This window comes from Leptonychotes weddellii, chromosome 15, assembly GCF_054177405.1.
Source record: "Leptonychotes weddellii isolate Sample4059 chromosome 15, ASM5417740v2, whole genome shotgun sequence".
In the NCBI taxonomy this organism is placed as follows: Eukaryota; Metazoa; Chordata; class Mammalia; order Carnivora; family Phocidae; genus Leptonychotes; species Leptonychotes weddellii.
The window spans coordinates 9,290,083-9,307,131 of NC_138383.1; positions in this window are offsets into that span (position 1 = coordinate 9,290,083).

Genomic DNA, 17,049 nt, shown 5'->3' on the forward strand with positions numbered 1-17,049 from the left:
GATCATGACCTGAGCCGAAGGCAGACGCTTAACCATCTGAGCCACCCAGGTGCCCTGGGATGTCCTTTATAAAGGACACTTGGGCACTGCATATGCATGGGCTTTACCTTCCTCCAGTCTTGCTTCTGACTACAGACAGACATTATCTCCCAGCAGGGGGAAGATTTGGCTTATGTCAGATTCTTTATTATTGCATCTCCGGCGTAGGCATGGATATATTTTTAAAAGCAAAATAATTGTCGATGATACAACAGGAGTCTGGTTGTTCTTTGGAATAATGAGATCCATGATTGAACCACAAGCAGTAAGTGAGCAGGATTAGCTGTTGACACAGCTTCCTGATCAGACTTTGATGTGCTGAATCTGCACATCTGAGAGGTAGCCCTGTGCTCTTACTAGGTGTGAGGACAGGCTTAAATGAATCAATATTTTTCTTGGACCAGAGCACCTCTATATGATCCCACCCTCCGCCAGATATTCAAAGACTTAGCTAAGTTCTTCTTTCTTTCCTGCGATTATTAATTATAATATTCAGATCTGTGTGCCCACTCAATTCGTGTTAGCTGATGCGTACGACAATGGCTTACCTGCTTCATACTAATAGGTAAGAAATAGCATTTGTATGTAACAGGCCCCATAGATTTTAATATAAAGAGAAGTTAATTTATTATCCCTAGTGGATCAAACACTGACTTTGAAGAATAAAGTCTTCTCAGATGTAAAGCTACTAGGGAAAAATTTCTCTGTAAAAATCAGTTAAAATCAGATTGTGTTTATACTATACTTACACATAGTTGTGTTAAGAATCATCAGTCACCATTAAAATGGGAGTATGAATTTAACATTGACCCTTAGTACTATTTCCTCCTTCTGCCTCAGGTAGATCTTTCTGACCCAGACATACACAAACATACACAAACACATTTTTTCCTGCTCTTTCTGCTTTTACATAGATTCAAACCTACTGATTATTCACATTAACCAGGTTCTGTGCAGGGAGAAGATGCTATAGAATAATTAGATAATGGGTTAATTAGCCTGCCCCCCCCCCACCTCTAGCACCTAATGATTGATCTATTTCAGTGAAATGCAGCTAAGGACATAGTATTACAAAGAATATCAGTAATTCTTTGTTATGGCACATATTCTAAAAATCTAAATTTAGATATTACATGTTTGCTGTTTTGGGGGGGTGATTGCAGTGGTTTCTGAAATGCATGTTTATGGCCATTCTTTCCCCCCCTCCAATTTATTAACTGCCTTGCTATGATTCCTTGCTTACAAATCCCTTCTGGCTTTTAATTACTTTCAGTATAAAGCACCAAATCCTGAAATATGGAATCTAAGGAATCTTGCACACTGATTAAGCTATATATCTTCAGGCTCGTGTCTTGCCACAGAACCTACTCGTCCTACTATCTTGTGTCTCTTATAGCCCAGTAATGCCAAATAATTTGCAACAACGCAAGCATGATATTTATGAATCCATGCAATATATGTTGTGTACTTCCTGTGTACCTTGCACTGTGGCAAATGTGGGCTCAAGGAAAGAAAATGAGAAGGGATACATGGTTCTTTTGAAGACTGGCATGCTGTCCCCATGTTGATAAGGGTCATTTTGACATGGCACAAACATAAGTTATCGGATTCTTAATTTTCCAGATTTTTATATAGAGTTTGTGTAGAAGAGATTTTCTCACCATAGCTCTGAGCTTTACATCATTGATCTCACCACCATCCAGGACTGAGGGGAAAAGTGATAGAAAGGGTAGGAGAAGCTCATAGATGGTACGCAAGTGGGATAGGGCCTTAGGCCCCATTTAGGTTCATCGGACTCATGTTTCTCATTGATCCTTTTGGAAAAGAACATCAGAGAATTTGAAAGGCTGACTGTTCATCCTCCACGATTTGCACATATCTGAGATCATCTGCATCTCAAGTTCCTCAGGTTTTTCCTTAAAGTTACAGACTGTAGAGTGAAAGTATTTGGTCTACAATAGGATTTATTATTGTTGGGTCTACACAGTGTAATAATACTAAGTCCTCTCAAATTTCAATGTTACACATACATTATATTTAATATCATTAAAGTCTTATGTGATACACTTTGGGAAAAGAATTGGAACATTAGATGCTAACTCAGTTTGAATAGGACTTTTGAAAAATATATTTATTGCTTTTAATTTACAAAATACATTTTAGTAAAATCCAGTATAGAACAAAATGAATGGAAAATTATCTGAAACTGAAATATAATGGGTAGTGAAAAAAATAATTTTTGTGCAGTTTACTTTATAATGGAGAGGAGTTTTACACATTAAAGGGGACATTATAATGAATCCTGCTTTAGTTGAGTACAGAGAGTCAGGTAGAACCATGATCATGTTTTCACATCTAAGTCTTCTGTTGGAGGAGGTTTGCCAAAGAGCTCTGAGAACCGTGTAACTGTCTTTGTGGGGAGAAGAGGGGAGATTGGTGCAGAAATGAGAGACTCTTAAATTGCAACTTGTACACCATTTAGAAATTTACCAGCAGTTTGGGAAGAAGGAAGGGCATTCTACACAAAGGTAACCTGCCTGCACAAAGACTCTGATATATGAAAGAGTTGCGTTATAATGGGAAAAGAGTGGTGTACTGTAAATTGAACACTGAGCCCCATCAATGTCCAGATGGGATTTTTGGCAGACCCAATTTATAAGTGTTCTGGGCTTCAATGGAATCAAATGAAAAGTAGGACTGTAAATCTTGGAGGAGTCAACTATGTCATCAAAAACTGTTGACAATGAAAATCTCACTTTAGTAGGCTGAAAAATAGCCCCTTCAAAGATGTCCACATTGTAATCCCAGGAACCTGTTAATACGTTTCCTGATGGGTAAAAAACACTTTGCAGGGGTGAATTAATTCTGGATACTGAGCTCTTGAGATTATCCTGGAATAACTGGATAGGCTCAATGTAATCATAAGAGTCCTTATAAGGAGGTGACAAGAAGGTCAAAAGCAGAGAGGAGATATGAAGATGGAAGCACAAGTTGGTCAAAAGTACTTTGAAGAGACAAGAAGGGGCCCAAATCAGGGCATGTAGATGGCCACTGGAAGACAAGGAAACAAGAGAAAGGAGAGAAGACAAGGAAACAGATTCTCCCCTAGAGTGTCCAGAAGAAATGCAGTTGTCATGTTTGATTTTAGCCCAAAAGATCCATTTCAGACTTCTCACCTCCAGAACTCCAAGATAAATGTATTGTTTTAAGCCACTTCGTTTGTGGTATTTTGTGATAACAGCAATAGGAAACTAATACACTCATTGTCCTGGATCTATACCTCCTAATCCCCCCTCTGTTTTTGTTTTATTGTTTTTGCCATTGATGTTTTTCTTAGGGTAATTAAGAGACTAGGAAGTACATGAGTGTAAACGTTTGTTGACAGATTTTCCCTTGGGTTTCACTTTGGGGGTATGAGGTACATCTATTAGAAAAATATCCCCAAGAGGTTATAGTGATCAATAATATAAGATCTTTGGAAAGAGTAAAGGACTATTTGGGCTAGAAAGCTGCTAATTTTAACTAGTAAAATTAGAACGGGTAACACAACTGTGAAGAAAACCGTTGCTAAAGGATAGGTAGACACTGTCAACACAAAGAACAATTAAGCCATGCAGACTAGTAGTTACTTCCTAACCCCTCAGGTTGAAGTCCCTTGGGAGAAGCATAAGGGGAAAGAGAGAACTGTATGCGTGGTCTCTCTTGAGATTAATGCCTCCTACATTTTAACAACTAGCAAAGAATTGATATATTTTTCAAGAGGACAGGGAGTCAATACTCTTAGAGAAAAAAATTTGCTCAAATGTATTAAATGCATTCAACTTAAATGAAGAGAAAAATAAAACTAGTTATCATGTTCACAAGAACATTACATTAAAAATTACTAGTATATCACTACCAAAGTACCGGACGGTTATAGAGTTATAGCTTAACCAAATGTTAAACTTCTTTACTCAATCAAGAGTACTCCATGAGCTGCTTTAGTGAGCTCTTTCAAGTACCTTGCCAGTGGTAAAGTTTGTTCAGCTGAAATAAGTCAGTTTGGGGAAGTAACCAAGAGCTCTAGAATGATTGGATGTTTCTTTGAGAGTAGAACAATCCAGCATTCTTCCAGCTGGTCAGTGTGCTTGAATTCTGCCTCCCAGATCATAGGCACAGCCTTGAGCAGTCCATAAAAGGCTGACACCCTCTAGGTTTTGTAGCTTCCTGGAACTTTCTGCTCTGCCTTCAAAATTCACTCTTCTAAACCCACCCTTTCACCCTCAGGTTGCAATTCAATTTGCTTTAGCCAAATGTGAGCTTCAGATGCCTTTCTGGCATTTCACTCATTCCTCCTCCCTAGAGGATTTAGACTGAGCCTGCCTTTCAGTTCACCCACACACTTGGGCTATAAATTAACTGGCCCTTTGCTCCATATTTCTTAGCCATGATCAGCCAACCAAATGTACTCCCATCCTAGCTCTAGGAACATGAGGCTGAGCCAAACCCTCAGCCCACCATTGCTAGAGGGAAGAGATCAGACTTGAGTTACATGCCTCTCTTTAGTCAAAATTTGATGGTATCTATTGGTGATGTAGGAGAAAGATGATTTCTCTCAAAATTCAGTATAATTAGAGAAGGATTCTTGGACTTTAGGTACTTGGAAAGAAGAGAAATCTGGGTAGGGGAGCATTCAAGGAGGCTAACCTGGGTCTAAAGCAGGACCCCATAAAAATTGCCAGAATCTCTAATGTAAGGGGTGTCTAAAGGAGGAAGTTGAAGATCTTTGGCCTGCTACAGGTTGGTCTATGAAGTCATATCTGGTTAGGGGGATTTTGAAAACAGGATTGCAGTCTGACGATTAGAGCCAAAGTCAGAGAGGGAGAGCACCTCACAGCTTAATCATCAGGTGTCATTAGTAAGGTCCAAAATAGCCCCAGCGGGTGCCTGGCAGGGACACAAAGGCAGAAATCTAGTGAGATCACCAATTCACTGTGTCAGTCTAGGGCTTGGCTGTGATGCAGTGGGCATGAAGAGGCTCACAGCCCATGTTGGGATATCCTAAGATCAGCTATATAGTAATAGGACTCTAAATCCCTCTAGCCAGTAAGATGAAGCTGTTGACTTACTCCTTCTGTGATGAGCCACAGATCGGCAATTACAAGAACCATAACCTGCAGTTGGAGCATCAGTCATTTCAGTTCATTAGATACACATTCAACATTTTTAACTACTATCTGGCAGAACACACAGATAAAGGACCTGTGATCTGAGCTGAATGACTAAAGGCTAGTCATGGAGGGAAACTATAAGGACACTTTGGCCCCTTTGAAAAAATTAGTCTTATACTTTCTCATATGTGGCAGATCTCTAGTTCGGGACACTTGGTAACCAGAATTGGGTTGGTCCAAGAGTAAGGTTGCATCTCTGAGTTGGGTGTAATGCCCAATAAAGGTTGCATATTTTATGGACCTTCCAACAGAACCTAAAAACAAACCCTAGAATATCCTTCCCCTAAGGTGAAGCTGAAGGCCCAGGGGAAGAGAGGCTCAGCTCCTGGGGGAAGAGCTCTAAAGCCAATAAGAAATGCACTATAATGAATAAGCTAGGACACTGACCTGACAGAGTTTTGCTTGCAATAGGTGGAGTCTGGATTTATCTTTCTCCGGAGGTGCTTTGTTTTAGGATATTAGAATAGAGATGAAGGAGGAGGAGGAAGGGAGGTAGAAAGAAGAGGAAGAGGAGGATCCAGGTTTATAGGTTTGTGTTGTTGAAGGTCAGGAGCATAGAGAGTTGAATGGTGGTCATGTTAAAATGGTAGGCTTAGGAATCTACATAGAGGAGAGACCTATGTTACCTACTGGGATCAGAGCTGAGTACCAGGTTGCCCAGGATATAGTATTGGACTGCCTGGATCACAGCCTCTTGGGGCATAAAGTCCCAGACACCTGCAGTTTATTAAGCACTCCAAGGCTCTTTCCTGTACAATGAAGTTTCAGGACCATTGGAGTACTGAAAAGTGTGGCCAAATGAACAGAGTATATGGGGCTGGCAGGTAGAGAGCAGGGAACTGGGGAGGAGAGATATTTGAAACTGGCACATGCTGTATGCTGAAAAACACTGTTTAGTAAATAAATGAAGATCCAATTATTTAGGATTTTTTCTTAACTTATAATTCTATGGGTGACATCATCTATGGCTTGGGTAGAATGGGGTCTTATGAAGCATAGTGAATTTAAAAGTCAGAAGTCCTAGATTCGGGGCACCTGGGTGGCTCAGTCTTTAAACGTCTGCCTTTGGCTCAGGTCATGATCCCAGGGTCCTGGGATCGAGCCCCACATCGGGCTCCCTGCTCTGCGGGAAGCCTGCTTCTCCCTTTCCCACCCCCCCAGCTTGTGTTCCCTCTCTCGCTGTCTCCCTGTCAAAAAATAAACAAAATCTTAAAAAAAAAAAAAAAAGTTCTAGATTCAAGACACAGTTTGACATTTATTGGCTGTGTGGTCTTGACAAGTCACCTGGCACAGTTCCAAAAATGATAAGAATCAAGTGACCTCCTATATGCAAGGGTTTTGTGGGCCACCAACAGTATACACATAAAATGATAATGATTATTTTTCCTGTACTATCCTATTTCTAATAATACATTATTTTTTAGTACAGCAGATACAGTCCTACAGAAATACATTTCGCTGAAGTCCACTTAACTGAAGAGAAATTTCCTATGATAGAAAGCACTGCAAATTCCACATACAAGTATGTGGAATCTCCTTATCTATGTGTTTTCTACAGAATTAAGGCATCAGCTAGACCAGAGGATGATTGGAGAAATTTCAGGGCATTACATGTTACCTATTTTAAAGTCTGATGTAGGACATTCCCCTTTGCAGCAGCTCAGATAGGCAACCCTCGTGACTCCTGAAGCGCTATTAAAGAGTTGATGGGCTGGGTGCCCGAGAATCCCTCTAAATAATTGAGTGCCTGTGGTATAGCTCCGGAAGGCATGATTGTGTTCTCCAGAAGGGCACTGATTTGCCAAGTCTCATTACACCCCCAAGAGTTATTCAATTCACTTAACAAGATTCCCTTTATGGAAAGGCAAAGAACATTCTAGTCATTTCTCAGTAGATACTTGTTCAAATACCATTCCTGGCAGCTGTTGCAATTTGGGATTGGATGTGTGAACTCAGGTTTTTGGAAGTCACTTAGCGCCGTAACTAATATCGGTGGTCATGGGCAATTTGAGGAAGACCTCCAACTCGAGGTGATACATCCTCCCCACCACTGCCCTCTGATAGAGTGGGGTTTACCTACTTGGAACTTTGCCAAATTCTTTTCAGTTTACTTGAGGAAAAGACAAAAGGGAGAAAAGCCCGTAAGTCTCCAGCCCAAAGAACAGAATTCAGAAGCTTCTATAAGAGATAGCACATTTTTGGATAAATCATAACAACACTAACATTAATAACATTTAGGTTTTATGTGCTTATATTGCAGAAACTGTGCTGCATGATTTGTAGGATTTCATTTACGTGTTACGGTAATCTTCCAAAATAAAAAAATGAAATAGAAACCGGTACAGAAAGGTACAGAAACTTGCTCAAGATCCAACAGCAGTTGAGACAGTTGAGTCCAGATGCAGCACTTTGCTATTGCATACACTGCTTACTGCTAATTGCTTGGAATTACTTAGAATTTCTCCAAAAGCTGAATGTTACTTCTCTCTGTTGGTACAATTTGGCAATGGGGCATCTGGTTCTCAAGGAGATGATTAGTGTGGCTAATCCAAAAATTAAATTGTGGGCTTTCCAGGCAAAGTAATGATCTACGGTATGAAATAGTGTTTTCTGGAAGGGTGTGTGAGCTGAAGCTCTAATTTTCCTGGCCTGGTGAGAGACATAAAGAGCAAAGAAATAATTTAAGTTATAGGAGTAAAACACTGTTAACCACCAAGAAAATGCTGTTGGAATTATGCTTAGCCAAAGAAAACATGTCAAATATAAGGTGAATTGATGGACTTGTGTAATCTTATTTGATTACAGTGGTACAATTAAACCATCCTGTCTAGAATGGGCGGGGGGGCATCTTGTGTCTTAATTAATGCATAGACATAATCAGAGTTATAAAGTTGAAAAGAACTCCACCTTTAGACCACTAGTATTTGGGGAGGTCCTTCTTCTAGTCTTTGGAGGAGAAGTCCATTTTATCCCGTCATGGTCTTAGAGTAGCAACTGGAGTATTGAGGACTTTCTTCATTATAGGCATTGTGCTAAATACTTTACATGCATTACCTTATTTTGACTTCACATAAACCTGCTGGGCCCATTTCGCAGATTAGAAAATGGAACGGATATGTTAAGTGATTTGTCCAACTCCACATTCCTAATAAATGGCAGGACCAGATTGGAATTCCAGGCTGCCTGATAGCTATGAGTTTGCATTTCACGAGTTTGCCACGATGCCTCCATTCACACTGTAAGGTCAAGATGTTGATTGGGAGTCCAAAGATCTAGGCTTTGGTCTCAAAGCCACCCACCCCTGGTCATCTGCCACCCACCATTCAGGAAATGCCAAACAAGTTACTCACCTCCCACACTGAGATGCAAACAACAACTGCCCTACTTGTCTCCCAGTGTGCTTTCCTATGAAAACTTTCCCTACATGAAGGGTCTGATTAATAAGGACGTGAAAAAAATATTTTCAACTTAAACTAAATGGAATTTTTTTGGTCTTCCTCAGATATGATCAGATTTGAATTGCATTTTATGGAAAAGGGTAAGACTCTGATAAAGTTGTGTGAGGAAGAACATTTTAAGGAAGATGAATTGTGAGCAAAAATACAGAATTTGGTAGCCCCTCCCCAAATACATTGAACAAAGGTAGAGTTCAAGGTGGTGTACGTTTGATAGCAGGCAGGCAAGGTTTGGATTTATCCTGAAAACACTGAAGATGTTGTCACATGGGGGTTGTGTCCCATGCAATTGCCTATTTTTTGGTAGTAACGCCAAGGATAAAAGGGCTGGGAAAGAGGAAAGCCAAGGGGACCAATCATAATACTGCTGCAGCTCTGGTTGAGCTCTGAAAGTCATAGGCTAGAGACATGGCGAGGAAAGAGATGAGGCAGACGGGAGAGAAAATATGGGGCCCATGCAGATTCCAGAGGCTAGACAGCTGTCCTTAGTGAGAAAAAGGAAGGGATTAAAAATGTGAGGATTTTGAGCCTGGGTGCCTGGGAGAAAGAGGCCAAATGGGGGGAAATCCAGCCTAGAAATCTCCATGGGGAAGAAAGAGGATGGGAATCTACTGTGGGGATCTATTGCAGAGACCATAAATGGGCAGCTGATTATAGAGAACAGAAGCGGTGGAGAGAGTTCAGGTCCCAGAGAAAACAAATGTGAGCCATCTAGTGTTGGTGTGCTGGACAGAGGAGCGGTGAAAGCAGCTGAGCTTCCAAGCCAGCAAAGGGAATAATGGGACGAGGTGTGCAGCCAGGTGTATCTCTGTATTTGGGGGATTGGAGAAGGAACAATTCAACAGGAAGTTAAAAATAAAAAAGATGGATCCTCATTAAAAAGATTCGTTAGTCTGGGGTGCCTGGGTGGCTCAGTTGGTTAAGCGACTGCCTTCGGCTCAGGTCATGATCCTGGAGTCCCGGGATCGAGTCCCGCATCGGGCTCCCTGTTCAGCAGGGAGTCTGCTTCTCCCTCTGACCCTCCCCCCTCTCATGCTCTCTCTATCTCATTCTCTCTCTCAAATAAATAAATAAAATCTTAAAAAAAAAAAAAAAGATTCATTAGTCTGAAACCATATAATGATATACGTGTATGCAGGTACATACATATATAGGTATGTAACGTGTGTGTACATATCTAACCAAGGTCCAGAGTGAAGGATTCAAAGAAAAGCATGACAAAATATCAACTAGACTCTTGTACTTTATGGCCTTTGTTACTACCCTTTTGTTTCTCTTAAAGTCTGAACAGGGGCTACTTTCTATAGGTGGAGAGATTGCTAGAAATGTCTTCCATGCCCAAATGCACTTGTTTTTCCTGATGAATAATTTTCCTTTATACCTATCTTGGCATCATTCGTTACACAATTTCCCTCATCATCAACTCATTTTGCTTCCAGAAACATATTCTCAAGTGCCTGGCTACGTCATAAATACTCTCTATGGATGCTGCTCAACTCTTAGTTCTGTACAGAATTGCTGAGCTGTAATGTGCTACCCACTCTAATATTTCTAATGCCTCCTGGAATCATCCCAGCATTAACCATTTATAAAATTCCAACTGCTACTCAATATGTAAAAATGCGATTGCATTTCACTGCTTGCCAAAACAACAGGCCTTTCTGAGATCATTTTTCTTTTTTTGGTTTCTGGGAGAATACAATATTGAAATCCGTGATCAGTTGCCAAGTGCAGGCTAGTGGTACTTGTTTTTTCCTAAATGATTTTATTATACTGAGGATTTGCCTCAGGACAGAATGTTCTACAGACACTAATAGGTTAATAAATACATTTGTATATGGTGACCCCTTACCCCAGTCCACCATCCAGTGTTTATGTAAGGTTCACTAATACTTACGGAGGGAATTTTAAATTTCATTGTAAAGGCAAATAGTGGATCTAGTTTGCATTTGGAGGATGGAAAAGGATACGTTAGTAGTAGGGCAAAGCCACCTTTTAAAAATTTAAACTAGAATCAAAGGTAGATCATACCATGAGGAGACATGGTTTGCTAGCGCTCTTGGAGTGATAAATGTTATTGTAGTGATGCAGGCCATTTGTATATGATGTAGTAGGTGGGATGCAGCAGTTATAGATACGGTCAGCTGAACATCAGAATTCCTTACCAGCTTTGAGCCCAATAATTCCACTTCTACTTGGGGAGTCTAACATTTATTTGTGCCACAGGGAAGGGTTTCAGAACAATGTTTGTATGAGGTCTGCAACAGAAGAAAGGTGTCTTTAAAGTCAAAGTTGTCAATCAGATCCCATAGAGTCATTATAAACATCGAGCAAAGAAGCAAAGCCCAATAATGTTGTGCTGGGGTGAGGGGAAGCAGCAATTGAGCAAAAGTCCAGAGATGTAAACTTGTCATTTCACTTTTTCGATGATTGCTATTATTAGTTAAGTGATACACACATATTCTAGTTTTATGATGTCAACTATGACACTAGTTACTAGGAATACAAAGACTCTGACATGTTTCATGTTTCATGTAGGTGAGAAAGGATAAAGGAAGGCTTCCTTATAGAAGAATTTGAGTGGGGTTTTGACAATTAGAAGTTTTCCAGTGAGAAATGAAAAAAAAATTCCGGGGGGGGGGAACTTGTGCAAAGGTTAGAAATTGCTATTTTAAAGGTTTGCTTTATATATTTAGAATCAAAGAATAGATGTAGGAAGAATTATGAGGGAATATCACAAGAAAAAGCTAAGAAGGGGAGTTCTAATATTTTAATAGACTACACAGGATAAAAAAAAATAATCACCCTACTCATAAAATTATGTAAACATGAAGGACATTTAAACACCGTTTCCCGGAGAACAAATGTCTGTCATACAAAGGGCAGTTTATCTCCTTTGCCATTGCTGGAATGCATGATTTGAATAAATGCTGCTAGGACAAACTTTTCTTCTAAGCCAATAAACTTAACCTTGACGCTCAGCTTCAAGATCATGACACCTGTTACTTAAATCATTCTAAGCCTGGTCACTTAAGTTCATGGCATTTAACTAAGGAAGAATCTGTATCAGAGGGCATCTCTTAGCTCAGTCTTCCAATTAAAAATAAATCCTTTATAAATTTGACTATTTAAGATAGAAGATGAGGAGTATGAAGACACTCTTGAACGAATGACTCAGCAATCTGCCAAGTGTCTTCTTGATCATCTAGCCCACCTGGAGAAACCTAGGGTGGCTCAGGTTAGGGCTACAAAAGAACATTAAAACATACCCTCCTGTTCCTCCCTACCTTCCAGAATCTTGACAGGGAGGCAAGACACAGACACAATTGAAAAAAATTTTTTAAAAAGTGCATATAGTTCAGACATGTGTATGTATAACTACCATCTTAAACGGACTTTAGTAAATGACTTGGGTAGGCAGAATAAGGACTCCTCAAAAATGTCCACATCCTAACATGGCAAAAAGGGACTTTGCAAATGTGATCTAGGTGGCCAATCTTGAGATTGGGAGATTATCCTGGATTACCTTGGTGAGCCCAATCTAAATTACAAATTCTTAAGATTGGAAGAAGCAGCCAGAAAGTTGAATCAGAACAGGGCAGGAGGAGGAAGACTGGAGATGTTCTGGAAGACCGCTGGTGTTCGGACCTGTAGAGGCCATGTGTAAGGGCCTGAGAGAGCCCTCTAGGAACTCTGGGCCACCTCCAGCCAATGTCGGGAAGGAAAGAGACCTCAGTTCTACAACTGCATGCAACTGAATCCCACCCACACCTGAGTGAGCAATAAAAGGGATTCCTATGTAAAGGAATAAAAAGCCCTTCTGACACCTCGGTCTGAGCCACATGAGACCCATATCAGACTCTTGGCCAACAAAGCTGTAAAGTAATATAGGTATGTTGTTTGAAGCTACAAAGCTTATGGCCATTTGTCACAGCAGCCTAGAATACAGATGCACCCTCGAGACAAGTGGCAAAAATTATTTAATTCTTTTATTGGCATTTGGGAAAAGAGAGAGAAGGACAGAATTTTTGGAAGAGCTTCAGGGACATGAAATTTGAGCTGGTTTTGTAGGCTGGTGGAATTTGAACAGGGTTGAAGAAGGCATCGCATTCCCCTCCAGGGGCAGTTCAGAGAGCAGTCGGAGTCAGGACCTCTGACTAAAGCAGAAGGCTTCTGTTGGAAAGGAGGTGGAAGTCTAGATTAGGAATGTATTCTTGAGGACTTTGCATGCGAGAAGAGAAATCTGAGCTTTCCGAGGAAATTCTCATTTCAACCCACCCTTACAGAGCAGCTGTGCGAGTCCGTCCATTACCCTTGCCCTCCTGCACCTCTTCAGCAACATTGAGGGATTCAAACATAAAAATAAAAATCCACACTTATGGGGCACCTGGGTGGCAGAGTTGGTTAAACACTAGATTCTTGATTTCGGCTGAGGTCAGGATCTCAATGTTGTGACGCTGAGCTCCTCATGGGGCTCCTCCCTCAGTGTGGAGTCAGCTTGAGATTCTCTCCCCCTGTCGGTGCTCTCTAAAATAAATAAATCTTAAAAAAAAATCACACTTACTGAGTGATTACCAAATACCACGCACTGTACTAAGAGCCTTATTCATGTTATTTACTTTAATCCTTACAACAAACCTTTTTTAAAGAGTCAATGGAGGCTTAGAGAGATTTAATGAACCTGCACCAGGACACAGCGCTAACCAGGGGTAAATCCAACATTCAAATCCAGGCTGTAAAACCCTAGAGCTCAGAGTCTTAGCCAATTTATGTTGTGCTGTCCCCGACCATCAGACATGCAGTTTGTTTTAACTGCCTGTAGAATATTTTATTCACGTGTATTTTTATTATGCATGTATAGGCCCAATGGATTCTGCTTGCTAACTGATGTGTTGTAGACCATTTTAAACATGAGACTGTTGAATCATGGACCACTACATCAAAAACTAATGATGTGGGTGCCTGGGTGGCTCAGTCGTTAAGCGTCTGCCTTCGGCTCAGGTCATGATCCCAGGGTCCTGGGATCGAGTCCCACATCAGGCTCCCTCCTCGAGGGGAAGCCTGCTTCTCCCTCTCCCACTCCCGCTGCTTGTGTTCCTGCTCTCACTATCTCTGTCTCTGTCGAATAAATAAATAAAATCTTTAAAACAAAAAAAAAACTAATGATGTAATATATGGTGATTAACATAATAAAATTTAAAAAAAACATTTATAAAAGAAAAAAATGAGTACACTTATAATGAGCATTGAGTCATGTACAGAACTGTTTAATCACTATATTGTACACCTAAAAGTAAAATAACTATACGTTAACCCTACTGGAATTAAAATTAAAAAAAAAAAATGAAACTGAAAAACAGATCTAGTTAATCAGTCAGGTGACAGGTCTACAATGACTGCCAGCCTGATTCATCCAAGAATTATTTACCTATTATAGCCAAAAACTCCAGCTGGCTACAAAAAAAGGATTCAATGATCAAATACAAACCTCAACTAAGTTGCATCTGAGTCTAAAAGAATGCCTGGCGTTTATGCAACTATCGAAGAGTGCCATGCCCACAATTTTGTCTGTAGTGATGAGCAGCTGGGACCCCAGCAATTGAAGAGCTTACTAGAACTGCTTTTGTGTGATTCTGTTGAAATGCCTTCCTCTGCTCCCCTAATTCTCCAAATATTGTCAGGACCAGAGGGAAACTGGACATCTGAAAAGGACCTGATTAACATAGTGCACAATTAAAGGAATGAACGGATGAACGAGTGAGTGAACAGTGATGCCCAGATCTGAAATAGAGCATCTCGATGGTGGCGAATGCTCTTGAAGACTTTCTGTCCTGCTACTACACACAGCCTGTGGGCGGTGTCTTGTTGAAATCCAACGTATGAAGTTGACCTTTCGAACTTTTAACTTCTCTTAAGACTTAATCAAGCATGGATTCCTCATAGAATGCATCAATGTCTCTAAATAAAACCCATCTATTTTTATTTAAAGGTTGAAATTATGACACATGCGAGAAGAATTAAATGTAATTGGCAGATCATTGGATTTGAATTTTTAGTGGTAATAATTTGCAGAAAATAGGATGTAGCTAATAATGTTATATTGATGGTACATAAGAGTTATCACAAGTAATTGCTTATCCATTTGAAAGCCAACATTCTTCCAGGAGAATAAGTTTGTTATCCTTGCTTATTTGGATTGAATTTAAAAATGGCTTTGGTGGGGCACCTGAGTGGCTCAGTTGTTAAGTGTCTGCCTTCGGCTCAGGTCATGATCCCAGAGTTCTGGGATGGAGCCCCACATCGGGCTCCCTGCTCGGCCGGAAGCCTGCTTCTCCCCCCTGCTTGTATTCCCTCTCTCGCTACATCTCTCTCTGTCAAATAAATAAATAAAATCTTAAAAAAAAAAAATGGCTTTTGGTTAGGTAATAGAAGTACACATAAGAAATTTCAATAGATGGGGCGCCTGAGTGGCTCAGTCATTAAGCATCTGCCTTCTGCTCAGGTCATGGTCCCAGGGTCCTGGGATCGAGCCCCTCATCGGGCTCCCTGCTTTGCGGGAAGCCTGCTTCTCCCTCTCCCACTCCCCCTGCTTGTGTTCCCTCTCTCACAGTATCTCTATCAAATAAATAAAATCTTAAAAAAAATTTTCAGCAGATCAACCTTCTTTCCCTTGACCATGTCACTTAATTTTTTTTTCTTTCTTTGGAGGCAATCATGGTTTCTTTTGTATCCTTTAATATAGCTATATATCTACAAATCTACCCATAGATAAACCTAACCATACACAGTTTATTTAAAAAATCATCACTGGACGATGGCTAAAAATCTAGTTTTCCATAGGTAAATAGAAGGAAAACATTTAAAAACAATTTAAGTAGATTAAAAAATGTGGCTATGAATAAAAACAAATGCAGCTAATAGAATATATATTATTTAGTCTTGTTAACTGAGAAGGACAGCAGGATGGGAGTTAAAGCAAAGGCTCAGGGAACAGATCTCAACTTAGTTTGTCATGACTCTATGCCTTGGTTGTCTCACCTGCAAAATGGGGATACAGACAGTGTAAACTTTAGGATTCCTGAGATAATCAAGCTAACCTGTTTAGTCCAGTGCTTGGCACACATTAGGAACTCAAACTTTAGAAGTAGGAAAGAAAAACTGACTGGGAAGAAGGAAGACAGCAATAGTGTGTGTGTGTGTGTGTGTGTGTGTGTGTGTGTGTGTGTGTGTGTGTGTGTGTGTGTGTGTGTGTGTGTTAAGCCCAGAGTGCTTCGGAAAAAAAAAAAAAATCTGTCTTTATAATTATCTTGGGCATTGCTTTCAGAAAAGGGTATTTTTAAGCTTAGGAAATATAGCATTGGAAAGCTCATTTACAAATTTGGAACTTGAAATTTAACACTTGATTTAAATACATTTCTCATTTTTTTTCCCCCAGCAGTATATTAAAGTAATGGATGAAACCATAACAGTTTTCAAATGACAAAAGACTTAGAATCTAAGTGATTGGTCAATATACAATTGCTTTCCTATGGTTTCAGCTTTTGGCTCCAAGCTATCAGGATGCTTTTCTCTTTGAGGATTCCATTATTCTTCTTTTGCTTCCATACTTCGTTGACATTCGTTACCTGTCTTTGTCCTCTCACACTTGACAATAAGGCATCTTCTTTTAAAAGCCCACCCTTCTCCTTCTAATCCACCACTCACCAAAATAAGAAGTTTTAAAAGTCCCAGAAAAAATATTTTTCACCTGGAACAAGTGGACATCTAAGTACACATCTCTGCCATGTTTGGGGTCTTCACTAACATGAGCAATGCCTTAGCTCCTTTGGTATTGCCAAATGTGCCACGGGAAGGAAAAGGCTGGGAAGTGCTGATGGAGAGGTGGGAGAAACTTAACCTTCTGGCAAACAGCAGATAAATGTGAAAATAGAACCAAGCAGATATATCCAGTTCCCCATCACCTCTCCTCAAAGGACCTCACTAAAGTCAATATCACCTTGGCTTCCATGACAACCCCTTGACAAAGATAAATAGGTATCAAATATGCTTTTGCTCCTAAGACCTCTGGGCATTGGTACAAAATACAAATGCAAAACTCAGGCTGATTAATCTTCTGATGTACCACTTAACAAAAAAGCCACAGAATGCAGATTTGCCAGGCCAAGCTGCAGGGCTTGCCTCTGCAAGGCTGTCAGCACCCTCTGAGAAAGAAGGTTGATAAAATTAAGCAGGCAGTTTCCATTGGCATTTTCACACCGTATGAAACACATGTTCTGTTTAGAATGCAAACAGGACTGCAGAGTTATAGGATCTTTGGGGGGATGTATGCCAATGAAGAGATTTCT